At 41.7% G+C, this 10,881-nt stretch overlaps 1 long non-coding RNA gene across 1 annotated transcript; it reads left to right on the top strand.

The window, feature by feature from the left end:
• The first annotated feature begins 3,972 nt into the window (after nt 1-3,972).
• On the top strand, nt 3,973-9,713 carry LOC117655399 (uncharacterized). The gene is made up of 3 exons (XR_004588654.3): nt 3,973-4,094; nt 7,273-7,410; nt 9,627-9,713. It is a non-coding gene; the product is annotated as an uncharacterized LOC117655399 (long non-coding RNA).
• Nucleotides 9,714-10,881: the final 1,168 nt, after the last annotated feature.

Raw genomic sequence — 10,881 nt, 5'->3', positions numbered from 1 at the left:
TTCTCCTTAGTTCTAGGTTGCTTCTCTCCTTGATTAGTTTCCACCCATTGCTTCTTGTTCTGCGACCAAAACCGGTTGCAGTATTCCAAGTGTGGCCTGACCAAGGCATTATAAAGTGATATTAACACTTCACGTGATCTTGATTCTATCCCTCTGTTTATGCAGCCTAGAACTGTGTTGGCTTTTTTGGCAGCTGATGCACACTGCTGGCTCATATTTAAATGGTTGTCCACTAGGACTCCAAGATCCCTCTCACAGTCACCACTATTGAGCAAGGTACCACATATACTGTACCTGTGCATTTTGTTTTTCTTGCCTAAATGTAGAACCTTACTTATTTAATGATAGACTAATTGTGAAAAAGTGCAGATAAAATAACTATATATTGTTATCCATGTATATAGGTAGTCCTCGATTTACGACTGGTTACTTAATGGACCACTCAAAGTTATGATGGATTTGAAAAAAGTGACTTAGAACCTGTCCACAAAGCTGCAACTCTGGCACCATGATGACTGCATTTCGAGGGCTAAGGCAGCCAGCCTGCATTACAATCAGTTGCAGCGGTCACGAAATCCCACCAATACAGGGAAAAAATACTCATTGGATAAGCTGGATTCAAACTTATGATCGCATGATTTGCTTAATGATTGTTTGATTTGATTAACAACTGCAATGATTTGCTTAATCACCATTGTAAAAATGATTGTAAAATTGAGTCCGGTCACATGGTGACTGAATTTATGACCACAACGGTTTATGACCAAAATTCTAGTCTCAGTTGTGGTTGTAAACCAAGGACTATCTGTAATAGTTATTTTTGGGGGGTCTGTCTTGTGTACCAACTTCCTTTCTTTTACTAAGTTATCCTTAACTTCATTCTTTCCAGATATTGTGGACTATACTTTTCATCAAGACAAAAGGTCTTGCTGCCTGGGAATAATGGTACATCAGTTTGGAAAAGTCTGCAAAAATAAATTGACAAAGATGTGAAACCATCACTTGGAAATTGGATGGATGGATGGATGGATGGATGGATGGATGGATGGATGGATGGATGAACAAATAAATACTGAAGTACTGCAATACTCTTCTGATGGTTGCTATAGAGTTTCTGATCCAAGCTATTACTTTGGCAACAAACTGCTAAATAATTGAATAAAACCTTTCCATCTATGCCCGTTGCAAATGGTTGTTTTTCTACTGTATTTCAGAAACAAATGGATTGGAGAAAAATATGAGTGAACAATTGCAAAGATCAACCTTTGGAGGAGGAAGAACCTGATCTGGTGGCAAGAATGGTTGCAGAATCTGGTGACAGAATCTGGTGGGATCCAACAGTCCCACAAGCTAAATAGCTGCAGGAAAATATAAATGAAGACACAATCTTGGTATGTATTACACCAAAATTAGCATTTGTTGGATCAAAGTCCTCCAATGCAGTGGTGGGTTTCAAAAATTGTTACTACTGGTTCTGTGGGTGTGGCTTGGTGGGTGTGGCATGGCTTGGTGGGTGTGGCTTGGTGGGCGCGGCACGGGTAGGATACTGTAAAATCTCCATTCCCACCCCACTCCAGGGGAAGATTACTGCAAAATCCCCATTTCCTTCTGATCAGCTGGGACTTGGGAGGCAGAGAATAGATTGGGCAGTGCCAGTCAGAACTTTTACTACCGGTTCTCCGAACTACTCAAAAATTCCACCACCGGTTCTGCAGAACTGGTCAGAACCTGCTGAAACCCACCTCTGCTCCAATGTGATGGTTCACCAGATAGTCAATGGATGATTGGGTGCCCATTTCTAGAATATAAAATTTCGCCATTACTGAATCTACTACACTGTAGTGAAAATAGCTCTTGATTCAGAACTTGATATTGAAATTATTTTATGTCTACCAAAGTTGCACTGAATCTATTGATCATCCTGTTGCACGTTGCCAGTAAAAGCAATCATTTAGTTTAGCTTTGCCGTGATTGTTTCTCTGGGGACAGTGACTCATCAAATGATTGCAATAAGCAAACCAAGTTAATATTCTGGGACATTAGGATGATAATTTTGTTTTGATGTTATCCAGGTGGCATTCAATGTATATTGCCAGGAGAATGGTATTCAACACAGCTGGAGAATCAAAAAAAAAAGGTTCATATCCAGGTGGAAATAGATTTGATTGCTACTTGCTGGAAACATTTTAAACAGGAAGGAATTGCATTAAATATACTGAGACTTTTGCACAAGGAAAGGTTGCATTTAGATTGTAATTCAAATTGGATTTGTGAATCTTTTAATGTAACATCCATAAAGAATCCAAATATGCATGAATAGCCATTATAGAAACTAAAGGAGAAAACTAACTTGGCACTTTTATTAATGAAAATATTCAGAAAATCCATTTTTTAACAATTCACCGCCAGGTCTAATCTTGAATAAGGAGGACTTTAGAATTTAGCCAAGGGTTTTAAATTGCAGAAGGGTCTTCTCTATTTGCTAAAGGTCTTGTGTGAATATGAATAACTGTGATTCAATCCCATTTCTGCCTAACGATTTTATTGATATTTGTCTTGCCTCCATCTACTTTAAATTAAGGTTTTGGGCCCTTTTTCTTGGCAACAAAGTTTGCATTTGGGATAGACAGTCTGTTCTTTTATTGGCATAAAGAGATTTTCATTGATCATTTCCCTTAATATATTCCCTCGTCTTTTCTCCCTCCTCAACTTCCCGTGTAAAGCCTTGTGCAACATCAACGAAGATTTATTGTCAATGATTTATTAAAATGTAATCTCCAGGTTAGTATGTATCATAAAATGAAATCTGCAGGCTATCTCGGTTTAAATGTGCAACCTACTTTGTCAAAGAAAACAAATGATTAAATTTTCATTAGTACGAGTAGAATTTGATAATGAAATAGGAAATGTCTTTATGAACCACCCAAGCTCCCTGAAGTATTAGGATATGTATATTGTAAAGCAATATACTGCTTAATTGTCATTTGGTGAGGGTGCAATTTGTCCTTAATGGTCACATTTTTTCCCCTCGTCCTACCCGATCCTTTAATTTGAATTACCCAATCTTGTTTAATTTTTCCCTAGGAAAGGTTTCCGCTTGCCCTAGCAATATTATAGTTGCTAATTCAATTACACTGAAATAGTTTAATAGAAAATATAATTGCTTATTCATACAGAATACACATTAAGGAAGTGCAAAAGCTCATACCTCCGGGTAAATGCGTATTAGTACTTTGGAAACTCAGATGGGAATGCTGGATTGGCAAAAGAGTGGCTAATCTTTAATTGTTCATCACCTGCCTTCCAAATAATATGAATGGATCCAAACTAAATGACCACTCATTACCCGTTTCAATTTAGGAGCTTAGCTGGGGTCAGCGGATTGCTTATGCTGATCGCAATGATTTGAAGTTGTGATTACCATAAGCAATTTAAATTTTATCGATCCAACCTTCTGAAAGTTGTAATTGAGCAGAGAGGTTGGGCCTGTGGCTCTTCCAAATGAAATTGTACTCTGAAGCCGTCGCTGGATTACTGGAAGAATCGATAAGCAGTCAGTCACGTTAACAATGAAATAGCTCCATTAACATACAGCACTATTGGTGAAACTTTATTTAGGAAGGGTGTTGCGCGCACTTCATTGTTTCGTCAATGAATCTCCATTGTGGAGGGCAAAAGGATTGCTTATGTTTGCCTAATAAACAGGCGTCCTCCTCCATCGCCTCCTCCTCCTCCTCGCTAATTATGATCTACAAATCTAGCTTGATGGCTTAAGATCCGTTTCTGGGAGGGTGAGATTTAAAAAATGTGACCTAGTGCTTGGAACTGGGGGTTTGCATCTCATATCACCTTGGAAATGATTCAGGGCCTTCAATGTAATCCACACCATTCCAGTTGAGTCTAATTTGCCCTTCTCCCCTGCAGAACCATTGATTGTACCAAGGCTGCAATTTATGTGATTTTTCAGCAGAGCCAATACGAAACTGGTTGCTCGTATATCATTTTGCGGATGGTTCCCTACATTCAACCATGGTTTCAATGAAGACGCTGTCTTGACCAGAAGATGAGGCTTCCGGGTCATTATCTGACATGAAGTAAGGAACTAGAGGAGGAGTTTAGATCATTCGCCTACCTGATGTATGAAATTGTGCAACCTTGACACTTTCCCTAACAAACTTCTAGACCATGCATCCCAGTTGATTTTCAACACTAGAGGATAGTACTAGTTTATTCAAGATATTTTGCATTGTACAGATTCCATGAATATCCAACAATATCCACTTGTGCAGCTAAAGTTAGTGACATACCAGCATTTAGAATAGAATAGAATAACAGAGTTGGAAGGGACCTTGGAGGTCTTCTAGTCCAACCCCCTGCTTAGGCAGGAAACCCTACACCACTTCAGACAAGTGGTTATCCAATCTCTTCTTAAAAACTTCCAGTGTTGGAGCATTCACAACTTCTGGAGGCAAGTTGTTCCACTGATTAATTGTTCTAACTGTCAGGAAATTTCTCCTTAGTTCTAAGTTGTTTCTCTCCTTGATTAGTTTCCACCCATTGCTTCTTGTCCTGCCCTCAGGTGTTTTGGAGAATAGCTTGACTCCCTCTTCTTTGTGGCAGCCCCTGAGATATTGGAACACTGCTATCATGTCTCCCCTAGTCCTTTTTATTAAACTAGACATATCCAGTTCCTGCAACCATTCTTCGTATATTTTAGCCTCCAGTCCCCTAATCATCATTGTTGCTCTTCTCTGCACACTTTCTAGAGTCTCAACATCTCTTTTACATCGTGGCGACCAAAACTGAATGCAATATTCCAAGTGTGGCCTTACCAAGGCATTATAAAGTGGTATTAACAGCATTGGGACAGACCAGCCTATACTTCGATTTATCTACAGAACCAAGTCTAAGCTTCCTTCTATTACTGCCATGATTCTTATTGCAAACAGAGCAATCTGTTCAATGTCACTTTATATCATTAGTCCTTCATGAGCTGCATATATCCTCTAATCCAGGAGTCCCCAAACTTGGCAGCTTTAAGACTTGTGGACCAAGTCCCACAGCTGGCTGGTGAATTCTGGGAGTTGAAGTCCACAAGTCTTAAAGCTGCCAAGTTTGAAGACCTCTGCTCTAATCCAATCTATGCACGACTTTCATATTTGTGTTCTCAGGATATGTTGGGCACACATTTTGTCCTTAGCTAGTTCAGACAGGAAATTAACACCATGAGTAGCAATACTACCTTTATTGTAAAGCTACAGCCACAGAATCCTGCACCTCTCTCCTTGCTTGCCTTTATTTTCTGGAGAATTTGGGAGAATTCAGAACCCTTCTGAAATGGTTTCACCAGCCTAAAGCTAATGTGGACTGAGATATCCCTTATCTGACCATTGTCCTAGCTGCATATCTTCTTCCTGTCCCCCAAGGTTACTCTCATAGCCCGTTACAGCGCAACACACCTAGAGGGCACCAAATGGGCAAGAGATTTTGCCATTTGGAACTGGGCCTATTTTAGATCTTTTGACTATTTCCACTTTGCTAACCAATATGACCTAATAATATTAACAATGTCATGACACCAACATTAAGATATCAAGTTTGTTGATTTGTTCAGTGATGTACTAATGTAGAAAGTTTCCACACGAAACATATATTCTGCTCCAGAGCTACAATTTACTAATCCAGCCACATGGAAGTTTTATGTAAGATAGTTAATTGATGTAACCTCATATTGGTTCCACTGACCGGCAGTGGCTACCTCCAGGTTGTCAAGCTGAGATCTTCGCTACCTTCTGCTAAGTGATGTACAGTACAGTCAGGGATGGGCTGCTGGGGGTTCGCAGAGGTTCGGGAGAACCTCTAGCTAAGGTTCTGTGCAGTTCGGAGAACGCCCAAATCCTACTCCTGGCTGGCCCTGCCCACCCCTCCCCTCCCAGGAGTCCCCACATGGCCCATTTGAATGCAGGTAAGTGCAGGGCGCGCATGGAGGCTTGGGGAGGGCGAAAAATGGGCCTACCAGAAGTTTGGGAAGGCCAGAAATGGGCCCGTTTCCTGCCTTCAGAGGGCCTCCGGAGCCTGGGGAGGTTGTTTTCGCCTTCCCAGAGGCTCAAGGAAAGCTTCTGAAGCCTGGGGAGGGCAAATCCCACCCCCGCCATGGTGCAGGAAGCCAACTAGGCCACGCCCACCATGGCCATTCCCACCTAGCAACCGGGCATAGAACCCCTAGTTACAATTTTTGAAGCGCACCCCTGAGTACAGTCTTCCTCCAGATGACCGTGTCTCTTTGTGCCTCATGGAGATTTACTTCTACTACTTACTTACTGGCAACAGTATACAGGTGGTTTGCTTACAATTTCTTTCAAAATCTTTTCTCCTCCCAATTTCCCCATTTTGCCTGTAGCCCCGAGGCCTGTTTGCTTTTGGAGATCAGCCAAAAGCTCGTTTTGGCTTTGGGAGATCAGCCAAACTCTTGACATTTGCTAGTTGGTCCTTTTAAGTGGATGAATTAGGATGTGAACATGGAACCTTTTGGAAGCAACATGTCTTCTTCTTGTTGTTGTGCTATATCCGTCATCGGACGTTGGCGATCATGTTGGCGATCCTATTTTTATCAACAGTTGCCCGAAAAAGTGCTGCTGAGTTTTGTCTAAATCAGTCCCTTAGATTTTGAAGCCATGATATCCTTCTTCTGCCTGGATCTCGTTTGCCTTCAATCTTTCCCTGGAGGATTAAGTGAAGTATGCCATATTTCTCTGGCTGTTGCATCACAGGCAAAGGTGGGATTGAAAAATTTTAGCAACCGGTTGCTGGGTGGGCATGGCCATGGTGGCGTGGCCTACTTGGCCTCCTGCACCACGGGGGCGGGGGAGGCGTTTTCACCCTCCCCACCCTCCCCAGGCACCCTCTCTTCAAGCCTCTGGGAGGGCGAAAACAACCTCCCCCGGGCTCCGGAGGCCCTTCGGAGGCCAGAAACAGGCCTGTTTCCAGACTTCCAGAGCTTCTAGGAGGCCCATTTTTCGCCCTCCCAAAGCCTCCATGTGGGCCCTGCATTTACCTCGCATCCAAAACGAGCCGTGTGGAGACTCCTGGGAGGGGCGGGGTGGGCAGGCCAGCCAGTCCTTGCAACTACCGGTTCGGCGAACCAGATGTGAAATTAGCATCCGGTTCGCCCAAATCGGTCTGAACCGGCTGAATCCCACCTCTGATCACATGTCCAAAATATTATAACTTTCACTTTTTTATGGTTTTGATGATTTCCCTTGGCTTTCCCAGGCAGCTTATGGACACAGATAATAAAAACAGGCAGAACATCAATCCGATTGTCATGGCCATCTTAATTTTTTTACCTGGCAGATGGCCCAGGATACAGAGCAGTAGTGGCGAACCTTTTACTCACTGAGTGCCGAACAGGTATGTGCTTTGTGTGCTTCACAATGTGCTAGCCGCACTTATGCGTGGCTCCTTCCTCGTGCGCTATGCGTGCAACCACATAAGGCTCTTATCTGCAGAAGAAAAGAGAGGTAGTCCTCAACTTACGACCACAATCGAGCCCAAAATTTCTGTTGCTAAGTGAAACATTTGTTCAGTGACTTTTGCTCCATTTTATGACTTTTCTTGCCATAGTTGTTAAGTGAATCACTGCAGTTGGTAAATTAGTAACACGGTCACTAAGTGAAACTGGTTTCCCCAATGACTTTGCTTATTGGAAGGTCGCGAAAGTGGATCCTATGACCCCTGGCCACTGTAGCTGTGGTAAATATGAGTCAGTTCCCAAGCATCTGAATTTTGATCACATGACCATGGGAATGCTGCGATGATCATAAGTGTGAATAACAGTGATAAGTCACTTTTTTTTCAATGACGTAATTTTGAACTGTTGTAAGTCGAGGATTACCTGTAATTAAAAAGAATTTCAGAAGAAGGCAATATCTGGCTATTTTTGTGAAACTTTATGGTGCAATAACCAAGAGTTGAGCTTGTTTCAAATCTACATATACATCTATATGCCTATATACCGTATTTTTCAGAGTATAAGATGCTCTGGACTATAAGACGCACCTACCTTTTTTGGTGAGGAAAACAAAAAAAAGAAATCTGCCTCTGCCTCCCAGCAATTTTGCCTTGTCGCAGCAAACAGCAAACAGCCTGCTTTACTTTCATTTTTGTTTTCATCATAGCTTGATTAGCACAAGAAAAAAAAAATCTGCTCCCAGCAATTTACCTCCTTGCAGCAAGCGGCAGAGGCCCGCACAAAACAGCGGAGAGCAAGACAGCTGAGAGTCAGGAGGCCGATCCAATCAACTTGTGCTAATTAGGCTGTGCTGAAGCTGAAACGAGCTGTTTCTTCTTGCTGCTTGCTGCAAGGAGGTAAACTGCTGGGAGGCAGAGGCCAAAGGGTGGGGGCCAGTGGGTGGGCGGAGCTACATTCGGTGTATAAGACGCACCTAAATTTTCACCCCCTCTTAGGGGGGAAAAAGGTGCATCTTATACTCCGACAAATACGGTAACTATTTTAAAAGTAGTTATTATATTCTTGTGAATCATAGAGAAAAGCAAATACTTACATAGCAGACTGAGGTCAGCTCAAGGTATTATCTATTTTAAGCCATGCAACTGTTCTTCCTTATAAGATTTGAATAGACATCAAGAGTCACTTGTTGAGATGAGTGGCCATCTAAGTTGAATAAACCAATAAATCACCTGTTAAAACATTTCCACACTCAACAGTATTAAAACTCTTTTCCCCAGTGCAGAATTTCTCTGCATATTCTGTTCTTGGGTTGTCTGCATTTTGTGGCATTTTGACCTACAAAATGGCATTTAAAGCCCTCATTCTACAGACACACACACACACACACACACACACACAAAAGAAAAAAGCACTTTTGTGTTCTTGAAACTTCTTCTTTTCCTTTATAGCCAAATTATAATTTTGGGGGTGTGGGTGTCATATTTAAATCGACCCCTTGCCAAATTGAACGGAGGGTGGAGAAAACACACCACAAAGCTTCTTTAGGCTGCCCTTTTAGACTTCAAACAAGTAAGTTTGGAAATTCATTTAATTTTTTTTACTTGTTTTAAGCACCATCATAAACATCTGCCATCTGGTATGAAAATTGCTTCATATGGCAGGTTGAGATTTATTTAAAAGTTCTTTGTCTTTGATTCCTCCCCCTGCTGCATTTTCCAGCTGAGTAATTTAAACTTGCAGGTATTTAAATAGCCATTTATCAGTATAATGGAAAAGCATAGTTAAAAGGAAACACTCCGTATAACTGCTGTCATTTCACCATAGGAACATGTTACTCCTGGTAATGGCGCAAACCAGCTGGCTGAGGTTTCTTGGCGTCTTCCTTTCCACTGAGATCAGCATTTTGATCTTTGGAAAGAAACGTAGATTGCCCCATGCCAAATGGAATCGTGAAGTCCTCGGATTATTATGTGCCACAAAAAGACAATGGAGTGAGCTACACATTAGAGATTATGCTATAAAATAGGTGACTTTTTTATTCCCTGTATTGACGAGGCATGTTTATTAAGAAACGACAGCCATATATGGGGCAGATATACAAATCTGATAGGGCGGTATATAAATCAAATTTAAAAAAAAATTCATTTTGTTCTAGGCATATCCAAGAAATAAATGGCAACGATTCACTGGAGAAAGCAATTATGTTTGTGTTGGAAGAAATATCCATCTGGATTCAGTTCCAAGTGGGGAGAAAGACACTGGAAACATGGAGACTGCTTCGAAAGATGGTTTAATGGTGGACAGCAAAAAGAGCACATGGGTGAGAGAGGGAGAAAGATTTATACTCTCTCTTGGGCCCTGCCTTGGAGCTTCCTGTTCCTGTGTAAGAAAAGTACTCTGATTGGTTTTCAGACTCCCCTGGGGCCATGCAGGGGTAACATTGTAGGTTGTCTTGAGTCCCAGGCCTGGTTTAATCTTGCTGGGTGATGATGTAAAAGAAGAGGCTTTGGGCAATTTCTATTATGGCTTAATGGCTTTGTCCTGGTTTGGATCTTAAGTAAGGGCTAATCCTTTCATGTCCCGAGCATGAAGGTCTTTTGTTTTGTAGATAAGCTGGCCCAGCCTTTTGTCTTGTTGATAGGTTGGCATCAAAATATCTGCTGGGCGGTGAATTTCAAAATAGAAGATAACATTGGTGAAAGTCTCATTTGTGGAGGGTTTTTTTTTTTTTTTGAGAAGTTGGCCAAGACTTTCTGTCTTTCGCTGAACAATCGTCTCTCCAGTGAGACTCTGTTTCCTAGACTTCAACTGAGAGGACTTCAACCAGTGGCTTCCACCCTCTTCCCCCACAACTGGGCTGTCAGGGAGATTTTAGAGTGATGGAAAGAAGTGTCACTTTCAGCTTCCCTATCTAGCTAAGGGTTTGCAATATTGGATGAGCTAATGAAATTATAATTCAACGGCATTAATAAGGCAACGTGTGTCAAACCATTGTCAGAATTTGCATTCTTGAATAGGTAAATTGGTCTCAGAAGCCCAGTGAGATCAACCACCAATGCCTTCAGTGAAGCCTTCAATCAATGCTAAGAAGCAAGCTACTTTTAACATTTCCCATAATGCCTTGGTGTGACCACTTCAACACATGGACAATTAAACTGGCAGACCACGGAAAGTTAGGGAATCAGCCTTTTAAATAGAATAGACTAGAATAACAGAGTTGGAAGGGACCTTGGAGGTCTTCTAGTCCAACCCCCTGCCCAGGCAGGAAACCCTACACCACTTCAGACAAATGGTTATCCAACATCTTCTTAAAAAATTTCCAGTGTTGGAGCATTCACAACTTCTGCAGGCAAGTTGTTCCACTTATTAATTATTCTAACTGTCAGGAAATTTCTCCTTAGTTCTAAATT

The sequence above is a fragment of the Pantherophis guttatus genome, chromosome 7 (genome assembly GCF_059756535.1).
Source record: "Pantherophis guttatus breed Tessera chromosome 7, ASM5975653v1, whole genome shotgun sequence".
In the NCBI taxonomy this organism is placed as follows: Eukaryota; Metazoa; Chordata; class Lepidosauria; order Squamata; family Colubridae; genus Pantherophis; species Pantherophis guttatus.
This window is presented reverse-complemented; position numbering and strand designations above follow the sequence as displayed.